General features: G+C 35.4%; 1 protein-coding gene across 2 annotated transcripts in view; it reads left to right on the forward strand.

Moving 5' to 3' along the window:
• Positions 1-24,321, forward strand: part of LOC143237151 (MICAL-like protein 2) — a 67,213-nt gene that overhangs the window by 21,373 nt on the left and 21,519 nt on the right. Inside the window, exon 1 of one of the 2 annotated variants that reach the window (XM_076476083.1) lies at positions 13,642-13,903. The exons of the other annotated variant lie outside the window; for it this stretch is intronic. The gene's annotated coding sequence lies outside the window, so the exon portion shown is untranslated. Of the gene's footprint in view, positions 1-13,641; positions 13,904-24,321 lie in introns of those variants that run through there. 2 annotated transcript variants of the gene reach the window in all.

The following is a 24,321-nucleotide window of genomic DNA, read 5'->3' on the forward strand; positions in this document are numbered from 1 at the left end:
ATCACTGCTATAAATTTGACAACACATTGATCTATACCACCTCTCATACAGATAATAGATATATTAAGATAGTATGTGGAAATCAACTGAAATTATAAAACACTCCGCCATAGTATTTGTCACGTTAAAATAATGGTTTTATTTGTAACTTTTTAATTGCATCTTGGCATTGATTATATAATTACATGATGAAACATTTTACGATCATCCTGTTGAGTTATCCATTTATATAAACATCATCTGTAATAGTAGTAACAACTTTAGTAAGACCGTCCACCAATAGAACTTTAGTAATACAATCTACTTAGTAACACCATCCGCCTGTGTTAAACGTACGCAGTTAACTATGTAAATAAGAATTATAAGCATAGGTTGAAACGAGTTGAAATCTCTATGCAGTCCAGTAGAAATATAGTACCACTGTTTTCCTATAAAAATACCATCCGTCTGTAGATCTTGGTTAACACACTCCACATATACAAATACTATTGTTCTTAGTAACACAATCCGCCTATAGAACTTTGTTAAAAGTATCCCTGATTTAATGTTTTAGTTATAAAACAAACCTGTAAAAACAATGTTATGCGAATTAGACTAAGTTATTATTTTTAAGGCTTTGGTTGTTACAATAGCATTGATGAGATATTGATATATCTGTATGTTCATCATACAAATACGTTTTCTGGTACCACTCTTCAACCGAGCAACGAGTTCTCTAGGTATTTACATTTGTACTATGATGTCTTGTGAACATCATGTACGAGTTATATGACTTTCACATGTATATATTTCACGTGATAGTTACGCAATCTTTAGCCAGGACCACTTCTTTTCCACTAGGATGGCATCTTTTGAGTACAAGACAGTCGCCTTAGCTTCTTGTATTTCATGTGGTATCACTTACACGTTGTGTGCCCCATGGGATACACTATGTACTGTAGTTGTATCACTTACACGTGTTGTGCCCCATGGGATACAATATGTACTGTAGTTGTATCATTTATTCGTATTGTGCTCCATGGAATACAGTATATACTGTAGTTATATCACTTACATGTTGTGTGCCCCATGGGATACAGTATGTACTGTAGTTATATCGCTTACATGTTGTGTGCCCCATGGGATAGATGAAGTTTTCGGGTTGGAAACATATGTTAATAAGTGAATATTTTAAGTGCCAGATATATTTCATTAAATTGTATAAAAAATTGTCAGTTGTAACAAAAGATGATTTTATCTTACCTTAGAGTAATCTCTCTTTACCTGGGATGGTACAGGTAAAACAGAGTTTTGCCTAACAGAGACATCAACTTTCTCTATAACTGTCATATACACGGTTTCGGTTCACTGTAATTACTCCGTCACGCTGAGGGCAAATTTGTGATTAGCTTGATGTTGTATTTGTCTCTCCGTACGTTTCCGGTCTATTGTCATTAGCAGGTGACTGAGGGTGGAGAGTCCACAGTGTTCACTATGTTCTCTTGGGGCGAGGTTACATACTGTGTACAAGGTCAATGACAAAACGTAATCAAACAACGGCAGTGTTTTTCTGATTCTAGTAACTGGCTTTACCAGAATTGTTGAGAAATATGTGAAGTTAAGGTTTTATGTTGTGCGTGTTAAGAGCAAATCTACACGATGGGCTGTCAGTGTTCCAGCCATTACGGGTATCAAAGTGCGAATTTTCGCATCGTAAGCCTGCAAACTTAGCGCTGAGCCACAAGGGGACTTGTGGTTTTGGTGTGAAAACTGTACTAATGAATGCATTGAAAGTATATTAAACAGGCTTTGGTAACTGGAAAGAACTGTTGTATAAAGAAATCAAAATTGTTTTAAAAATGAAAAGGAAATTACATCTTTGTTGTTTATTTTGTGTAACTACATATCATGTTTGGCTGAAGGATAAAAGAGTTCGTTATCCTCACAGGCCACGCGCAAAATGTTATAGAGGTTTACAGTAACTCTCTATGGAGACTTAATGAGTCGCAACGATGGAACTAATTAGTATATACTTGTTAGCAAGCGCTTCTTCCCCTTTCTAATAACACATTTTACATTTTAAGTATAAACATTAGAAAGTTCTTTCCAATAATACTTCTTTATTTACGTGTAACCAGATTGTGTCGAATTCCACGTGCCTACCTGATGGTCACATAATATTCCTTTTCTGTCCTCGTTAGATATTGGGTTGCAGTGGTCAGCAGATTAGCTTCTGCGTGCAGGAGACGGAGGTGTCAAGATAACAAATAGCCTTATTTCGTAAGATCTTGGAGATCAGATATCAGTTTATGTTGTGGCTAGTAGCCACCTACAGACAAGATTCAGTATTAGCCGCATACTGCATACCAGATTCAATAATTCATGAACAACCTGAACAAATGCGATACAATAATTCACGAGTGATATAGAAGACGACACAACTTATGTACCATAGGGGTTTGCACAAAGCCAACCACTTCAACAATGTGAACAAGCGTGTCATATACAACCTAGTTTAAGAACGGACACGATTATTAATACTGACGAAACCAAGAAGAAATGAAACACACTTCTACACCTCTCGTTAAGAGCGGACACTCGGAACACTAGACGGAGAATGAAACGAACAAGAATAAATAGGGAGAAAAATGACAGTCGTTCTCTTATGGGTTTGATTTGAATTTTGCGCAAAGCTACACGATGGCTATGTGCATTAGTCATCCCTAATTTGGCATTGATAGACTAAATGTAAGGTAGCTAGTCATCACCGCCCACAACCAACTCTTGGGCTACTCTTTTACCAACGAATATTGGAACTGACCGTCACATTATAACACCCTCATAACTGAAAGAGCGAGCATGCTTGGTGTAACTGGTATTCAAACCCGCGAGTTTCAGCTTTAACCACATTACCATGTTGTAACGTCAGGCTCTCTTCTATATTAATGGTCTCTCTGTAAACGATATAAAGACAGAATAGTAACACTCAGAAGTCACAACATAATAGGATCACACTAAGTACACAAGAAACTACGTTGACACTTGACACAACTTATAACAATCTTTATGAATTTAGATTCCGAACGGAATGGAGAAATATAAGGAGCACTAAAAACTTAGAATTCAGGGGCGTAATAGACATGAAAGCCCTGCTAATGTCCATCACTTCGGAAATAATCTGAGATCAAGCGATAAGTTAGAATGGTGCTGAAATAATAGGATACGATCAAAGGAATGTTCTACACATCCGTAAGTGATGACATAGAACCCACTACAGAAGTCAGAAAACCCAGGAAACCCCTATCTTCAAGTATTTAAATAGTACCTTGATTCAAATTCTAAATGAGGGGAACCCGAGTTGAGGGAATAATCTTTCAGAAAGTCCTAGCACAGAATCCTTAACCATTACCAATACAGAAACATTTATTTTCAGGACTTTCAAGCCAGTGTTGGATTTAACAATAGGTCCTATAAGCACAGGCCTAGAGTGGCAAAATCTAAAAATGGTAATTTTTCAAAATAATAATAAATTGAAAGTAATAAACATCAAAGTTAAAAACGCTGTATACATATCATTATTGTTTCAATAAAAACCTATAAATTGAGCCCATGGTAACAGAAGTCAACGAATGTGTAACTATTACTTACATTGCTTGCAGACGGCGCTGTGTGAGTTCGCAGCAAAATGATAAATCCGCCTCTGTTTGTAGCAGACCATCCGATAAAACTGTTTAGTAACCATTACCTGTCCACATTAGAGCTACGAACCAATAACCGTAATAAAAACAAAACAACTTGTAACCGTAGAAACGATCCTTAATCTTATTAAATCAGTTACTGAAATAATAAAGCAAATTAACGTGGAAAAGGACTATATGTTCGTTTCTTTATTCATTATACATCCACTAGCTTGGTTTTATCGAATTTAGGACCATTAGCAGGTACTGTCAATTATGTATGTTTCATATTTGATAATATTTGTTATTAGGGAACTGTCTGGTGTATCATTAATGTTTCATAATTGCTGTCTCAAAACTTCATCTTAAAGATACGCTTGTGGAGTAGAATATTACAGAGATTAGGTTCATGAATATCATTCGGTGGAGTAAAGTGTTACAGAAAGCAAGTTTATGAATATCACTCAGTGGAGTAGAATATTATAGAGAATAGGTTCATGAATATATTCTGGTGGAGTAGAATATTACAGAGAGTAGGTTCATGAATATCATTCGGTGGAGTAAAATGTTACAGAGAGTTGGTTCATGAATATATTCTGGTGGAGTAGAATATTACAGAGAGTAGGTTCATGAATATCATCTAATGGAGTAGAATATTACAGAGATTAGGTGAATATCATCCAGTGGAGTAGAATATTACAGAGAGTAGGTGAATATCATCCAGTGGAGTAGAATATTACAGAGAGTAGGTGAATATCATCCAGTGGAGTAGAATATTACAGAGAGTAGGTTCATGAATATCATCCGGTAGAGTAGAATGTTACAGAAAGCAAGTTTATGAATATCACTCAGTGGAGTAGAATATTACAGAGAATAGGTTCATGAATATATTCTGGTGGAGTAGAATATCACAGAGAATAGGTTCATGAATATATTCTGGTGGAGTAGAATATTACAGTGTTTTCTTATAGCAAAGCCACATGGGGTTATCTGCTGAGTCCACCGAGGGGAATCGAACCCCTGATTTTAGCGTTGTAAATCCGTAGACATACCGCTGTACTAGCGGGGGGCAGAATATTACAGAGAATAGGTTCATGAATATATTCTTTTGGAGTAGAATATTACAGAGAGTAGGTTCATGAATATATTCTTGTGGAGTAGAATATTACAGAGAATAGGTTCATAAATATCATCCAGTGTAGTAGAATATTACAGAGAATAGGTTCATGAATATATTCTTGTGGAGTAGAATATTACAGAGAGTAGGTTCATGAATATATTCTTGTGGAGTTGAATATTAGAGAGAATAGGTTCATGAATATATTCTTGTGGAGTAGAATATCACAGAGAATTGGTTCATGAATATATTCTGGTGGAGTAGAATATTACAGTGTTTTCTTATAGCAAAGCCACATGGGGCTATCTGCTGAGTCCACCGAGGGGAATCGAACCCCTGATTTTAGCGTTGTAAATCCGTAGACATACCTCTGTACTAGCGGGGGGGGGCAGAATATTAGAGAGAATAGGTTCATGAATATATTCTTGTGGAGTAGAATATTACAGAGAATAGGTTCATGAATATATTCTGGTGGAGTAGAATATTACAGAGAATAGGCTCATGAATATATTCTGGTGGAGTAGAATATTACAGAGAATAGGCTCATGAATATATTCTGGTGGAGTAGAATATTACAGAGAGTGTAGGTTCATGAATATCATGTATTACACACACACGCACACGTATATATAGCGTTTATTTGTCACATTCATTCAGTATCAATTTTTAGTGCACATAGGTGGAAATTTGAAGCAATAAATTGGTTTATGTCAATGCAAAGTCATCTGTGTTCCGTTCATCGCGGAGAACCGAACCCCAGTTTTTAACGTTGTCAGTCCGTAAACTTACTGCTGACCACTCGGAGTACAAGAAGAGTTTGATGATAGTTTGACACTAAGGTTAAACTTCAAGGAGTTTCACTAACCCAGTTAATTAACAACCTGTTACTTGTAACATAAGTTAACATTAATCCACGCACGTCTCCGACTTTAAATCAAAACAAAGTTTTAAATCCATGTCCAGTTTTCGATAGAGAAAGAACCTGACAATGAACATAGCAAAACAGATGCATGACTTAGGTTTAATTCCAAGTGTATCCGACAGAGATAGAACCTAAAAATGACCTAGGTTTAAATCCTAGTGTAGTTTTCGACATAGACAGAAGCTTTGTGCTACTTCAAATGTAAATTTTGTCCTAGTGTTTGACCTCATCACCCATAAATGAAAACATATAGCTCGTGACTTTGTTTTTCCGCACGAGCAAGTTTCAGCTGAAACAAATTCTGTCTCTGTAACTTCCCCTCCTCACCCAACATACTCTTTCGAGTTAACGGCCTAGATGATATTTCTCAGATATACGAAAACAGTTTTTTTTTTGTTTTAAGTTAAGCACAAAGCTACACAATGGACTGTCTATTCTCTGCCCACTACGGGTATCGAAACCCGATTTATAGTGTTGTTAGTCCGAAGGTATGTTGCAGAGCCACTTGGAGACTACATAAACAGATCCATACAGCTCTACTGGAAGTGTGGAACATCCATTTCTTTCAAGTCTGTTCTCAAAGCTGTTCAAGAACACCTCAAGGTATCAGTGGCTCTTCCAGAAACAAAGCTGCTAGATAGGAAACCTTTCGCGCCAACATTGTAGAGTCCATGGTATTTTTATAGCATTTAAAATATCTAGAGGTGTATAAATACAACATAATTTCTTTCATCTCGTGTAGGAGACAAATAACGATTACAAATTTCACAAATAGGAACAACGTTTATATAAAGATTAATAATAGCAGCTGGTTCACTACCATAATTTAACACCTTGTAACAGAGATTAGTGTCACCAACTCCATGATATAACACTAAACTGAATAAGTTATGGTTCAGTACAAGATCTACCTGACTTTTATTAGTTAACCTGAGAAAACTAGTTCTAAAAAGGTCACAAAAAAGACATATATCCAATAGTACACTTCTCATCCGTTTCATTTGGTCATTCTTTAAGTAGTTAACACAACATCCAGTTTTTGAGATATCTCTACACAGTTTATTTTACTAAAAAAACAACTTACGTAGTACTAAGTTAAATAGTTCTTTAGTGACACCTTCTGTGGGAGAGAGCAACAATACTTAAAGGAGAAAGACTGATGACAGTGGGTACGTATGATACAGGTGAGTTAATAACATTGCAGAACAACGGGTCTATCTCTGTCCTAGATCTACGTTCCTTCTCAAAACAGGTTTGGATGTGAAATTGTTTGAAAACTTTTAATGAACAGTGAAATGTTTGTGTTTAAGTTAAAAAGAAATAAAACACTTGGCGCATTTCGCAAAAATACTCTATATGTGGAGATATTTAGTCAACTGGGATATTACTATGGTTGGTTTTCGCAAGTCTGTAAGTAAAACACGCTTTTGTTTATGGATTTGTCAGAAGTATTTCTGTCCCAGCGTTATTTTTATCTTTGAAGTATGTATGCTATTTTAGTCCATTTCTTCCAACTTTCCATGTGACTGTGTGCCAGCAGAATTGATTAACTTAAGAATTACAAATTATTTGAATTTAGTTTCATTCTCTATCAAAGAAATGATGTTCTTAAAAGATAACGTTGATCACAAATTAACTGACTGACATATAAGTAAGAATGAGATATACCGTAAGGTTGTTGCCAACTTGATTGAAATATTAACTAATATTTAAATGAAAAACTTACCATAACTAACGCTTTAGAAAAGATTTTAGATTATTTAGGAAATGGGAACGACATCTAGCAAATGTGGTGTAGTTCTGCAAAGAAAAGTGAATCAATCTTTAAGAAAGTTGAAGTATTGAGAGAAAAGAGAAAAGGCCATTCTTGGAAAGAGCTAGAAAAAGTGGCCACGTTTTTAAAAAGGTAAAGATGTGAGAAGAAGAAGGGGTCATTATATAAAGAGATGAAGTCCTTAAAAGATAAAGACACCAATTTTCCACACCTTAAGTGTACAGAGAAGATGAGAGAGACACTGGGAAGAAAATATAGATAATCTTGAAATGCTTTTGAACTTAATGGCTTTTAATTGTGTAATACAAGCCTACTTGTCGTAATGAAGGATATGAGGAAATAAGTAGTAACGGCTGGTGATGAAACATACTGTTTATGCTAAACTACATAGCTGGTGATAAAAAAGACATTGTTACTGATATATTACATGGCTGGTGATGAAACACATTGTTCACGCTAAACTACATGATAGGTGATAAAAAAAAGATTGTTACTAATATATTACATGGCTGGTGATGAAACACACTGTTCATGCTAAACTACATAGCTGGTGATAAAAAAGACATTGTTACTGATATATTACATGGCTGGTGATGAAACACATTGTTCACGCTAAACTACATGATAGTTGATAAAAAAAAGATTGTTACTAATATATTACATGGCTGGTTATAAAACACACTGTTCATGCTAAACTACATGATAGGTGATAAAAGAGACATTGTTACTGATATATTACATAGCTGGTGAGAAAAAAAGAGATTGTTATTGATATATTACATGGCTGGTGATGAAACACACTGTTCATGCTAAACTACATGACTGGTGATAAAAAAGAGATTGTTACTGATATATTTCATGGCTGGTGATGAAACACACTGTTCATGTTAAACTACATGACTGGTGATAAAAAAGACATTGTTACTGTTGTATTTCAGGGCTGGTTATGAAACACTGATCATGCTAAACTGCATAAAAAAATACATTGTTACTGAAATATTTCATTGCTTGTGATAAAATACACTGTTTATGTTACACTTTCTTAAAATTACTGCTTTGCTACAACTTAGGTATGTTTTGGAACTATAAGAATGTTCTATTTGAAGGTAAGGCCATGATATTCTGTTATGGCTGTCTACAGTTTTACTCAAAGAAATAGTGCGGACGAAACGAATAATGCAAATGTAGTAAATATGTGTGTTTTTTCTTACAGCAAAGCCACATCAGGCTATCTGTGGAGTCTACCGAGCGGAATCGAACCCCTCATTTTAGCGCTGTAAATCCGTAGACTTACTGTTGTACTAGCGTGAGATAGTAAATTTATATCGTTTATTTATTTATTATGGTAAACTGAAAACTGGGATTTTTTGTTTTGTTTTATTTGGGATAGTCGCACAAACCTGTGCAAGTTCTATATGCACTAGTCGCTTCTATTTGTAAAATGATAGACAATATAGAAGGAAGCGGATATTTCATAGTACGTACCGCCAACTTTCGAGCTACTTTAATCCAATATTTTTACTTGACCTTCACTCTGATGACGCAATTGCCCAAAGTGCAGAGAGATAACTATTTGTTTTTGTTTTTGTATTGACGAGTTATGATGAAAAACTTATGAACGTTTATGCGGGAATTATAGCCACAAGGACACACATGATCCAACTAAGTTCTGTAGTTAAGGCAAACAAATTTTCCTTGGTGTTGTTAAACTTAATTTTTTTTATTAATTTATTCAATGCAGAACAACTGAAAAATAAACGTTGCACAATTTGTTTAGATGGTATATAAAATTCAACGTTAGTTTTTATTGCTAACCGTTGTCCCTCTCCTGTGGGACAACAGTAAGGTTACGGACCCACAATGGTAAAATCAGGGATTCGAATCTCCGCAATGGACACAGTAGGTGTCACGATGTGGCTTTGCTCTAAGAAAAAGCACTGACCACTAGATTAAACGTTGGTTATGGATATTCATGTTCTATATACTGTGGCACTTTTGTTTCTACTGCTACTTATTTGTCCCAACAAAGGGTTGGATTGATCGTCAAAGACTCGTGTATCTTGTAACATGGGTTTACGAAATGTATTTAAATATTAATAATTTACCACTCACGGTCCTGAAAATACTTGCCAAACTATTGTAAATTTTCTCTTCTTTTGTTGAGCTTGCTTGAGTGGAAAACTAACGATCATTGGTGATGGTGATGATGACGTTACATTATTTTGTTTTACAAATGCGCTTATTGGTTCAATTATCGAAAGGTTCCCGTGACAAAGTGAGGCGGTATCTCATATTATTGTTTGTTTTGTTTCGTTCCAGTAAATGTTTCAATTTTGTGTTTTTTCACTTTGAATGTTGCTCTTAATTGTTCTTAGAAAAACAAATTTTGAACAGACTAAACAAAAGTGTTCCACTTCAAAGACCAAACTGTGAAATTCCATTCTGATCGAGTTCAGTTTTCTAATAACCTTTGGTTAGTTTCGTATTTCTTAGTGTCAAGAGCATTGTATAATTGCCAAATTGTTACAAAAAATCCTTGACCCAGTTCTTGCAGAATGAACGCAAATGTAAGCTCGAAATGATATGAGTTACTTGTTCTGAATCCTTAGAAAATCCTCAAACAAAGTAAAACACATCACATTTACTACAGGCAATGTTATTTGTTGAATATTTTCTCAGTACGTCTAAGAAAAACAAAATAACTATGGCGTAGTTTCGTACTTGCCAAAAGTATTAGTCCAAGACTTTTTCTTGGAAATCAGTGAATGAAAATCGATAAAACTTTATGGGTATGGTTTGTGTTTTTATCTTTCTGACTTACAGCCTATTTTGTATTATTCAATCCTGTTTTATTCGAGTCCACTGTTACAAATATTGTAAAATATAATCAATTTTTCTTCAAATTTATTTCTATTAATATTATTGATCGTGATATTTTAAATAATTTCATAAAATATTTATTGTTATTACTAATTTTTGCAATTACGAAATTTATTTCGTACTTTTAGCTCGATGTATGGATTGAGAGCTAACCTAAATGTCGTGGAATCTCACGTACGTTTTCGAAAGTACAACCGGATTCATCAACAGTTAGAGAAACTAACTGATGATTCAGTGCATTTTGTTGTTTATATACTTTAGTTTTTCTTCAGTATTAAATTCCTTCTCTCCCTTTCAGTGGTTCAGCGATACGTCTGTGTGCTTATAGCGCTAAAAATCAGGTTTCAATACCTGTGGTAGGGACAACAGAGTTAGTCCACGGTAAAGTTTTATGTTTAACGACATCTAATTGTGCTTGTCATTTTAGGTTATTTCGTGAGTTGTGGTCTCAATTGATCACAACTTATTATAGTTTACTACAAACTATTTAGTTTGCATCACGTGCTCTACGTGATTCGAAGCATGATCGTTATTTTCTGAGTTTGTTCCGAAACTTTGGAAAGTTATCTGTTTTATGTTAAATACGTTTAACAACATTTAGTTTCGTTTCGAGAAAGGTGCTTGTCGGAAGCTAAGTTAATTAAAGAAATTTATACAGATACATAAGAAACAAAAAGGAATACCGGCAAAGCTAGACTTAAAACGTAGTACTAGATGTAAGAGCGTAAGCCACATTTTTCTAGTATTTTGAGACGTAGCACTTAGCGTTTCATTTGATGCCAAGGTACCCGTACTACGCACGACTTTAAACGTCACTTTCTTTTGGCATCAGCTTCACACACGCCAATACTGAATCCCTGTTCAATTGAGCCTTCATTCGCGAACAGTTTGTCCTATTATTTATCCGTTTGAACTCGACCTTTGAGACGTCCACTCGACTGTCTTGTAGCAAATATTATTGAAATTCATTTAATTATTTTCTTCAAGACAACTGGTAGCACAACACGTTTCTACAATTACAGGAGACTGAAGGTAAAGCTGATGATTTTATTACTAGTTGTCTCTCAATTTGGCGTAGTGTGTTTGTTTGTTTTGTGGCAAACTCATAACGGGCTACCTGCTCTGTCCACTGCAGGGAATCGAACCCCGGATATTAGTGTTGCAAATGCATAGACTCACCGTTGTTCTACCGGAGAGTTCAGTTTGGTCAAAGTGTGACAATCTTTAAGCAAGAAATAGCTTTTCTTTTCTATATCCATACCCATCTAATATCAGCTTTAATTTTTATTGCGATATATGGATGATAGAAAACGAAAAACTTTAATTGTGATTAAATATTTCTTTTATAAACTGACCACTTGAGTTCAAACTGAGAAACAGTGAACGATAAGAATACGTTTTCATAGTGAGGAAGATTTGTTTTTAACGGTTAGCTACTTCAGAGAAAAGTGAGACAAGCTATATACTTTAACGGTTTTATTGGATAGCGACTAGAGAATGAAGTAAGATAGGCTAGGTTTTAATGGTTAACGACTCCAGAATGAAGTAAGACAAGCTACTACTGACAGGATCCGATGCTTCTTTTGGAGTATTTTTATTTCAATCCTCTGTGTATAAAAATTAACTCATATTTAACGCACACATAATACACAACTTTGTGTTTAAATCGGTTTTTTTAATAAAAGGTTTTGCCAGGTCTCCATTCAAATCCTTAACGGCGGGTGTCCGCTGTATATGTGAACTTTGTCTGTTCCTTTTTTTTATTGTTATTATTGTTGACGTTGAAAGAGATAGAGGATACAGTTATCATTCTAAACAGTTTGTAACGTTTCTCTACAGGCCCAGCTTAGCCTGGTGGCTACGGCATTCAACTCACAGTCTGAGGGTCGCAGGCTCGAATCCTCGTTACACCAAACATGCTCGCCTTTTTAGCCATGGGAGCGTTAAATTTTACGGTCAATCTCACTGTTCGTTGATAAAAGAGTAGCCCAAAGGTTGGCGGTGGGTGTTGAATACTAGCTGCCTTTTCTCTACTCTTTCGCTGCTAAATTAGGGACGGTTAGCGTAGATACCCCTCGTGTAGCTTTGCGCGAAATTCAAAACAAACGTACAAACATTTAAATACTTGTGTAGTTTTCGTTCCTGTGCATATGGTTCCCTCCTAAACTGTTTTTGTACCAGTAGTCCACTATCTTTAGGGCCACATATTACATGATATTGAGTAATTTTATGTCTGACCTTTTATGTACCCATTGTCAAAAAACAAAACAGATGAAGTCAGAAAGGCACGTAACCAATGACCTTGTAGACAGCTAGTGTATTAAACTGGCTATATTCACTGGTGGGCTCATGATAAATTTTGAAGTATACGATGAGCTTATCTGTACTCTGCACACTATGGGTATCGAAACCCGAATTTTAACGTCGTAAGCCTGGAGACTTGCTGCAGAACCACTGGTGGTGGTGGTCGGTCAGAATACAGTGCTTCAACATTAACTAACTTTTAAACATAGATAGCATGTTTTTAAATTAAAGGTTTCCCTTGGGGTGAAGTGAATACCTTAACTTGAGTAATGTCTAAATATATTTTTAATTTTTAATTTATATTCTACGGTTAGCTTGGAACTTCTCCGAATTCTTCTCGTGTGAAAAATAGGTTTATGGAATTATAATGCTAAAATCCGCAGTTCGACATCCCGCGGTCGACGAAGCACCATCAGCTCACAGTGTAGCTTTGTGCTAAAACGAACAACGACTGAGTGCTATTGTTTAACCTCACTGAAATGAAAACGACTTACTTCTAGTTAAATATTTTTTTTCTTCTTCTTGTTTAATTTTCAGATGTGTTTACATTTCTTATAAATAATTATTTGATTACCAACCAAGATTTCCAAATGATAAAATCATCGTAAGCTTTCCGGGCTTGCCATTATAAACTTGTTATCTTTGAAGCTTTCGTAATGCACGTGTTGTATAATTATATAGTTTGCAATCGCGATACCTCAAGTCTTTTATAATATTACGGCTTGTCTTAAGAAATCTTAAAGACCGTTCACTCTCCAATCCCTCTACGTTTAGTCAAACCGGAAGTCCCGTGATCATAGGTTTTAAACATCTGAAACACCGCGGCCAGCTGGGTTGAAGTTTTCCTCATTTTTGAAAAATTAGTTTCTAAAAATATTTGAACTTCCCCAGGGTGTCGCGTATACCACACAAAAGCTGGCTCCTTACAAGAGTTCTGGTTGGTTCCCACTGCCAGTGGCAGGCGAAGAGTCCCGCGTAGTGCCACTAAACGACAGGCCTATTTACTTAGCGCAGCTAGGTCACGAGGCTGCAGCGTTGGCCTGACCGTAATTGGGCTCAAACAGGTCCCTACTGCTCAGGTGGCTGTACTTCCTGTCTCAGAGAGCTCCTAGGCAACGGAACAAACTGCACGTGAGTAGAGAACCCAGCAGGCAACGTCAGATTTTACTTACAACTGTTCCTTTTTGTTGTCGCGGCGAGTGCTAACCTTCGTTTATATACACGTGCGACTGTAACAGTTGAAACATAAGGTGAGTGCTGCATTTCAATATATATTTTACTGACAGTTGATAGAAAGATTTGCCTTGGTAAACATTTTGCTAGCCTTGTTTTTTGATACCTAACACTTTATACTAATCTAAACCATCGCAGTGAGTATATTTGTATCGTAATTAAACGAATCTTTTTTTTTTTTAATTCTGCGCATCGGACGCGCATATTTCGCCCAGTAGATGTCATACTTCTTGCAATAACTTATTACGTTTTAACACCAATACAAACCCACTGAAAGTTTAAAAGGGTATAAGTAAGTTTCGGGTCTTAAGTAACCCTCAGAAAAGGAAGGTAATGTTATTTTTTCTTTACGGCGTAATAAGATTCACCGAGGTAACAAATCAACACTGTCACCTCTTGTTATTTACCCCCTCCCCCCCAAGTAAAAACAGTTTGAACACGAAAATAATTCAAAACAAAGTTTCGGTTTTTTAACAGTTTAATATGTGAAATGATATCTTAAGTGTGAAACGTGATATGAAGTTGAAGTTAATGTTTCCGTTTCATGATATAATAGTTTAATATATGAAGTAGATAGCTAAGAAATGAAACATATGATATAAAGTTAAAGGTGATGTTTCGGTTTCTTGATATAATACTTTAGTATATGAAATAGTTGCATAATGTATGAAACATGTGATATGAAATTAAAGGCAGTGTTTTGGTTTCTGGATGTAATAGTTTAATATGTAATGTACATATATTAGGTATGAAACACGTGGTATGATAATAACAAATGGTTTGATTAACGTGTTCACTGTATGTGGAGTTAGGCTGTTGTTGATTGATGTGTGTTCACTATATGTGGAGTTAGGCTGTTGTTGATTGATGTGTGTTCGCTGTATGTGGAGTTAGGCTGTTGTTGATTGATGTGTGTTCACTATATGTGGAGTTAGGCTGTTGTTGATTGATGTGTGTTCGCTGTATGTGGAGTTAGGCTGTTGTTGATTGATGTGTGTTCGCTGTATGTGGAGTTAGGCTGTTGTTGATTGATGTATGTTCGCTATATGTGGAGTTAGGCTGTTGTTGATTGATGTATGTTCACCGTATGTGGAGTTAGGCTGTTGTTGATTGATGTGTGTTCGCTGTATGTGGAGTTAGGCTGTTGTTGATTGATGTGTGTTCGCTGTATGTGGAGTTAGGTTGTTATTGAGTGATGTGTGTTCACTATATGTGGAGTTAGAGAAAATGTGCTATTCTTTCTTATTCATTGTGAATCCCCAATGGCCTACGGCAAGTCTATAGACTTATAACGCTAAACAACCGGGTTTCGATACCCTTGATAAGCACATCACGAACTTCCCGTTGTCTAGCTTTGTGCATAAAAAAGAACAAACGAAAACGAAACAAGTTTTCAAAGCTTAACTGTCGGTATTTTTCTAAAACTCATCCCCCCCATTGCGCAGCGGTAAGTTTGTAGACATATACAGCTTAAAATGGTGGTGTGCAGAGCATAGGTGGACCATTGTATAACATCATGCTTAAAAACAAACACATTTGGTACTATAATATTTATATAAAAGCAACGAAAGAGCTGAGGAGAGGTCCACGTTTTTCCACTGTAAAACGATAAGTTTTCTCATCAGTTACCTAAGACAAGGTGTTCAGCTTCAGTATTATACTTCACAGAAAATGTTTAAATTATATTTTATTGGATGTATGTAAAGAATGACATTTATTTATATCGTGCAATGATTTTCCTTTTCTTTTAACAACTGATGTGATCTACAACGAAATATATTTATTTTGGACAGAAACAAAAGAAACAAAAAGACAAGACCGACGTTAACAGTTAATAATAAACTGGCAAGATTATTTATAAACATTATGAAATGATTTATTTTGGGAGAAACATACCACATGTTTAGAACACCATTGATCTGTGGAAACATATAGTGCACTCCACAAAAGTAAATCGTTTTATTATGTTTCTGAAGTGTCATTTGGCAACTTGTCATTATACTAACAGAATGTACTATCTTTGTTAGTTAACAGCTTGTAGTTGAATCAAGTATTCAAACTAAAGTAACCTTTTAATATGTAATGTGTACATCAGATAACACATTATATTCTGTTATTATTAACAGATTATGTTAATGAGAGATATATCAGTTATTCTACATGGATTTGTTTTTTGTGTTAATATACAAATATGTACACATTTTACACACACACATTTAAAAACGTATTTTCGACAATATTATATCTGTACCTTAATTTTATTTATACAAATAAACACCCATACAATTACCAGTTCTGAACAAAGTATATACAATATTCAGCTAGAATACTACAGAGAACAGAATAGTAGGCTTAAATAATACCGGCTAGAACAGTATATTAGGTTCAACTAATACCAGTTACAACAGTATAGTACGTTTAATTAATACCAGCTGGAACAGTATAGTAGGTTTAACTAATACCAGCTAGAACAGCATAGTACGTTTAATTAATACCAGCTAGAAAAGCGTAATGGGTTTAACTAATACCAGCTAGAACAGTATAGTACGTTTAACTAATACCAGCTAGAACAGTATAGTACGTTTAACTAATACCAGCTAGAACAGTATAGTACGTTTAACTAATACCAGCTAGAACAGTATAATACGTTTAACTAATACCAGCTAGAACAGTTTAGTACGTTTAACTAATACCAGCTAAAACAGTATAGTACATTTAACTAATACCAGCTAGAACAGTATATTAGGTTTAATTAATACCAGCTAGAACAGTATAGTACGTTTAACTAATACCAGCTAGAACAGTATAGTACGTTTAACTAATATCAGCTAGAACAGTTTAGTACGTTTAACTAATACCAGCTAGAAGAGCATAGTACGTTTAACTAATAACAGCTAGAACAGTATAGTGGGTTTAACTAATACCAGCTAGAAGAATATAATGGGTTTAACTAATACCAGCTAGAACAGTATATTAGGTTTAACTAATACCAGCTAGAACAGTATAGTACGTTTAACTAATACCAGCTAGAAAGTATGGTACGTTTAACTAATACCAGCTAGAACAGCATAGTACGTTTAACTAATAACAGCTAGAACAGTATAGTGGGTTTAACTAATAACAGCTAGAACAGTATAGTGAGTTTAACTAATACCATCTGGAAGAGTATTATGGGTTTAACTCATACCAGCTAGAACAGTATATTAGGTTTAACTAATACCAGCTAGAACAGTATATTAGGTTTAACTAATATCAGCTAGAACAGTATAGTACGTTTAACTAATACCAGCTAGAACAGCATAGTACGTTTAACTAATAACAGCTAGAACAGTATAGTGGGTTTAACTAATACCATCTGGAAGAGTATTATGGGTTTAACTCATACCAGCTAGAACAGTATATTAGGTTTAACTAATACCAGCTAGAACAGTATATTAGGTTTAACTAATATCAGCTAGAACAGCATAGTACGTTTAACTAATAACAGCTAGAAGAGTATAGTACGTTTAACTAATACCAGCTAGAACAGTATAGTACGTTTAACTAATACCAGCTGGAAGAGTATTATGGGTTTAACTAATACCAGCTAGAACAGTATAGTAGTTTTAACTAATACCAGCTAGAAGAGTATAGTACGTTTTACTAATACCAGCTAGAACAGTATAGTACGTTTAACTAATACCAGCTAGAACAGCATAGTACTTTTAACTAATACCAGCTAGAACCGTATATTAGGTTTAACTAATACCAGCTAGGACAGTTTAGTACGTTCAACTAATACCAGCTAGAAGAGTATAGTACGTTTAACTAATACCAGTTAGAACAGTATATTAGGTTTAACTAATACTAGCTAGAACAGTATAGTACGTTTGACTAATACCAGCTAGAACAGTATATGAGGTTTAACTAATACCAGCTAGAACAGCATAGTACGTTTAACTAATACCAGCTAGAAGAGTATATTAGGTTTAACTAATACCAGCTAGAACATTATGGAAGACTATATAGTTTTAGTCACTGTTACTTAAACACGAATGAAGATATTAGTTTTTTTCATCAGTTGTAAAATATTACCGGGTACAGCAGTTTGAATTTGTAACAAACTAAATATTTTCGAAGACACTAGTTTTAGTTAATATTAACTTGAGCATTGCTCAGAATTATTTGTTTGTTCGTTTTTTTAATTTCGCGCAAAGCTACATGAGGGCTATCTGCGCTCGTCGTCCTTAATTTAGCGTTAACCCACCTGGCCATGCCGGGCCTTTTTGATAATTATAGTTTTAACCATTAACAAGTAGGGCATTTATTCATGGTCAATAAGAAAAGCAGTGAGGACAGTAGTTTTAATGACAATAAATATGTATCTTTCCAAAATAATATTATAGTTTAAACCCTGTTAGTTCAGATGTTAGCTTCGTTATCATTCGTTGACTCAATGTTTTGTTGTTGAGATGTTATCTTCATTGCCATTGGCTGACTCAATATCTTGTTGAAATTTAGTTTTATCCCAAAGTGTCGTTATATGTTCTATTTTGGAGCTAGGGTTTCTGGTTTTATGTCTATCGGTGTGTCAGTGGAAAGTTAACGAACTCAAAACGCTAAAATCCGGGGTTCGATTCCACAGATTCTCAATGTGTAGCTGCCGATCATCAAATTGTCTTCAAGATTATCCACGGAAATATTACATTATTCATGTTATTTGTGTCTTATATTAACTACTTTAGGATTATTCAAAGTTTAAACTTGTACTCCTAAATAATTTTGTTTGCTTTTCATCGGAATATTTGCGCATGGAGCTATTTGTGGAAAGCCGTCTCTAATTTCGTTGTAGCTAATCAACAGCACCCAGCGTCAATTTTGGGGCTTCTACTGTCTGATCAAATAGTGTATTTTAACTGTTACTCTTGTAACCCACCCACGACCCCAAAGTTCAACGAGTGTTTTTGTGAGTACGGAACCCAAACCGTTAACCTTCGGATTCACAATTCTAGTACACTAATCAACAGTTTACGGTCGGCCCATTTTTTACGAAATAGACTATCGTTCTTTTCGCCTCTTAAGACGATATAATATTATGATAATTCAAAAATTATCCTGTATTCATTAGGGCTGAAATTTCGTTTTTGATGGTGCCCTCTAATAACGAGTTAGTTTGTAAATTATTTGAAAATTACCCTGGAAGTGTCTAAGTTGAAATAAAGTAGATTTGAATCCCCCTCTAATGAGAAAGAGAAACCTGTTGTTTTGAATCCTAATTTGCAATGTCACTTTTCTTCTTCATTTTTTAACGAGGAACTCCTCTCTTTGGCTGAACCCTCATATTTGGTATCACAGGTCATATTTATTTGTGTCCTAAAAGTTAATATAATTCATAAAGTAACTGTTATATTCAGACGTGTTTTACCGTGATAGATGTTTAGTAAATCGTTTCGTTGTAGCAATGAAATACAAGAGATGCTTGTTCACTGGCAGTATAATAACTTACATGGCCTCACCTATTGAAAATATTTAATTTTGTTTGCTTCTTACGAAACATAGAATTGTGTTTGTCTTTTCTTTTTGTGTGTGTGCGAATTTCGCGCAAAGCTATTTGTAGATTATCTGCACTAGTTATCCCTAATTTTTATTGATGGACAGATTAGAGAGAAGGCAGCTGGTCAACATCACTCACCACAGTTATTGGACGACCCTTTATTAACGAATAGTTGGTTTGACCATCATATTATAACGCCCCCATGGATGAAAGGGTGTGTTCAGTAACGGAATTTGAGCTCGCAGAGAATCAAATTCCCTAACCACCAGGCCATGCTGGGCCCCTAAGATCGTGAAAGTAAGAAAAAATATCCTAAAAATTGAAGCCATTTTAGCACCCCTAGAAAATATTAGTTATTACAACGAATTTGTTTTCTAAAGCTGGCCAGGTGGTTAGGACACTCGACTCATAATCCGAGGGTCGCGAGTTCCAATCCCAGTCACACCAAATATGCTCGTCTTTTCTGCCGTGGGGACGTTATAATGTGACGGTCAATCCCACTATTCGTTGGTAAAGGAGTAGCCCAAGAGTTGACGGTGGATGGTGATGACTAGCTGTCAACCACCTAGTCTTACACTACTAAATTAGGGACGGCTAGTGCAGATAGCCCTTATGTAGCTTTGCGCGAAATTCAAAACAAACCAAACCTATTATAGAAGCGACCACGAATAACTAGCGCCATCTATTTTCCTCTTTTCTGGCGTTCAAACAAAATAAACTGAGACACTCATAGAGCCTGCGATTTTACACATACAATTTGTTTTGAACCTAAAAAGAAAGTGAGGGACTTCATACAACTGAATGTCCCTGACCTTCTTGAGACCATGCGTGTGTTGGGATAGAGGGGTCGCAACTCACAGTTTCAGAACATCTGTCCTAAGGTAAATGAGGTTTCGTTTTCAATTTTAACTCCCGTAAAAGAGAGACTATTAGATATGACTGGCTTGTTAAGCATAAACAAAAAGTCTTCCTTTACAGCCGCGTTAAATGAACCGTGGGAGAATACTAAGTACTCCACTCCCACATTTAATGTCAATTAATCTTAGCGTGAAGAGCTGATTAAAATACTTAAGACTGAACTGTTGTTAGTTCGTCTCTTAAAAGGAAATTAATATGACCTTGTTAGATTTGGATCCACGAGGTGTTTTCTTCTGCGAATGTACATTTATTAGAAAATCTCTCCCCCTCCAAGAAGTTCTCCGATGATGTGGGGGTGGTGAGGGTAGAAACAGATAAAGACATAAGTGAACTTAGTTAATTTCTTTCACGAGGAAGGATTTTCAGTGTATACAAAATTATTTGTCCTGTATAACAACAGTTTCATCAAAACGATTGATGTGAAGTCGTGCAACAACGTAATTACAACGATTTGATATTCACGTTATAACAATGGTTTGTTAGTTTTTTTGTGAGCTACAAAATTACGCATAGATTTGTCTGCTTGTACTAGTCCATAATTTTAAACCGATAGACATGAGAAAAGGCAGCTTTCCAACAGTACCCACCGCCAACTTTTTGGCTACTCTACTCTTAATGAATAGCAGGATGTCACTTTCATTGCGTATCCACTGCATCAAAGTACGGAGGACGTTTTTGCGACAACAGGACGCAAGACGTAAATTGTTGGATTGACAATCCCGGCACACTAAATACTAGGCCCAGCTTGACCATCTCATCAAAACGACCTTAAACTGATTATATACTATTCATCACTCTGAAGAAATGGTGCGAAAAAGTATCTGCTAAGCCTAACAGGGAGAGGTACCATACTATCGATTTTTCCCTTACCAAAATATCAAGCAGGCGGATATTGGCGACATGATTTATGTTTGCCTTACTTAATTATTTTATGTAATATATCAGTAATCTATGGAGGGAAAATAACCTAATTATTTACTTGTAATTAATTTGTATAAGGTGATAAGCCCAAACGTTCCTGTGCAGTCGCTGACGATTCCACTTAATGACCTTGAACTTATCTTTATAAATGATTCTTGTGCCCACGAGGTTCCTTTCTCGAAGGGGCAGAACACGGTGGTATCATATAAAGTTCAGGATGTGAACTATTCATCAGCTGGGACTCTACTGTCAGTGGTATGATACAAAATAAAGGACGTGATACAATAAATATTCAGATGAATTTCAAAATAAAATGCTTTTTAACTCCGGTCATTTAGAGAAGTAGTATCACGCTGTTAGAGAAGGGATTCGCGCCATGATTACCCTGGCGGAATTATTTATCATCGAGAAAATAAATAAAAACTGTTTGGTTTATGATTTCTTTTCCTGTTATGGTTGTTACTTGTGACTCTGTTTAAAGACAGCTCACAAGAGAGTAGGACTGGCGATTATTGTTTGTAAGTACGTCACCAATGACCCTACCAATCAAGCTACAAACTTATCTTTCTTCCGGCAAGGCCAGTATTGTTTCGTCTTCTACCATATTGATTAAGTTCTAAAACCTGTAAAACGTTTTTTTTCTCCTTCTTCTTATTTCTCAACTGTCATATAAAAGAATCTAATTTATTAACTTATTGTTTAAAAACGTAACATAAAAACCCTCTGGTAAAACCGGTCATATGGCGATGAAGGTACAATAAGAAAGATTTCGTTGTTTAATAGTGGATATACAACTGACATGTAATAGTGGGAATACTTTGGGTGAAGTAAAATAAAAATGATTCATGTTTATAGTGTCGAAATATTATGGACACAGTTTCAGGAATGAATCTCAGGATCAGGTTGAAAAGCTAAACGCAACGTAATTAGAGGTAATATATATATACATGTGTGCCCCCCAATGGCACAATAGTATGTGTGGACTTATACTGCTAGAAATCGGATTTCGATACCTATTCATGGAATTACACGAGAGTTATATGTACACACAGACATTTCTAAGTATGAACTGGTAAACTTATCTATAACACCCGCAACCAACTCATATCTGGTTTGAGACCCATTCGTATAGAGTACCCAAAGCTCTATGAGTTCTGGGTTTCACCGTATTGCTACGCTAACCACTAGGCCACATATAGTCCTTTACAGAGTTGTGAGTTGTAAACTAGTGTCTAAAAGGTATTGAACTTTGTTCATTGCGCTGATAGAACATCTGGGTAATTAGGAGCGAAACTATTTTACTTTGTTATCGAATTACCATCATAGCCTCAAAAATCTGTTACTCATGTTTTTTGTACAATGGTTCTAAGGCGTAAAAAATGTGTGTTTTTATTAGAACAGATATATAGAGGCATTTCAACAGTTTTCTTCTGTTACGTGAAATGTTTTATTTAAGAGTAAACGTTATTAAAGACAAATGATAAGGATTGTTTTTTAATTTCGCACAAAGCTACACGAGGGCTATCTGAGCTAAATGACAAGGAATGAATTGAAAGTTGTGTGATTTGAATTAAGTAAATAATGAAGTATATTTAATGTATGTTTTTTCATGATGCCGACATTTTTGGTGGTTTGTTTGTTTGTTGTTAAGCGCAAAGGTACACAATGGGCTATCTGTGCTATGCCCACCATTGGTATCGAAATCCGGTTCTGAGCGTTGTAAATCCGGAGACAGGGGAGGGATAAACTATTGGTGATATTTCATATTTTGCCCCTCAGTAGCACAGCGGTATGTCTGTGGACTCACGTCGCTAAAAATCAGGTTTCGATACCCATGGTGGGCAAAGCACAGATAGCCCATTGTGTAGCTTTGTGGTTAGTTCTAAACAAACAAACAAAAATTTATATTTAAGATACAATTGTAAGTTTACGTTTTGACATTTTATTGTTTCTTCATACTGATTTTTTATTCCACTTTAATTCAAAAGTTTCTCAATTTTATACACAATAATAACGTCGGAGACTAAATTGCGCGAAGCTTATTTTGTGACTAGCAGAAGTCTATACGTTGCTCCACAAAACGCTAGTTGATCTCGACAAAAATATACTCGTGCGTAGAGCTAAGCCAACTTTGCAGGTAATGATAGCATATGTAGCGTCATACCTTTATGTAGCGCATGATGATGGAAATCGTCAGAAAAGTGGCTTAAATCTACCACATGAAGTTATAAGTTTAGAACATTGAGCCTTACACCAAACCATAATGATTTTCAAAACATTCCATTTGTGCTTGAACAGTATTAGTTTTATTTCTTGTTAATTTAGGACTATAAAACAACATTCTGAACACAAACGAGTTCCAAATTTTAAAGAGCCAGATAGGGAAAATAAAACTAAGATAGAAGATAGTCCTAGTCTGAGAAGAAGACGATACCTAGAGCTCTGATGATCTGAGACTGGTTTCTGATCACAAAGAATCACACGCACTCTTTCCTCAGCGAATTTTCAGCAGAAGAAGGAAACGCGTGTCATAAATATGAAATAAATTATTATTTGAAACCTACATTTACGATGTCTGTTATTGTACATTTCAATAAAAGTGATTTGATCTCGTAACTGAATGTTAAATATATCTTTATGTATTTACTTTTTACCACAAGGGGCGTTTGTGTCTTATAAACAAATTAAATTTATCTTTCAATTATGGAAATACTTATTATGCAAATGTACTTTCACATGATACTTTATACTCCTGTTTAGAATTATAAAGTACCAAATATTGTGACCTCCAGACGTGCATGGCTAAAAAACGAGTTTCGATACCCAGGGTAGCAAGATCACAGATTGTATAGCTTTGGATTTACACAGCTGAAGAACTTATATACTCAAATTTCAAGAGAAGAAAGTAACCAGTGAACTCATTACTGATTGTCCTATATGCAGAATTCCCACTTGTTCATAACATTGTTGATCTCATTTAACATCGCTGCAAGGTCCTTTTTTCGAATTTAATAAAACAGCCTGTTGTCTGATAGTTCACATATGAGCCATGCACTACAAAGT

Source organism: Tachypleus tridentatus, chromosome 13 (assembly GCF_004210375.1).
Source record: "Tachypleus tridentatus isolate NWPU-2018 chromosome 13, ASM421037v1, whole genome shotgun sequence".
NCBI lineage: Eukaryota > Metazoa > Arthropoda > Merostomata > Xiphosura > Limulidae > Tachypleus > Tachypleus tridentatus.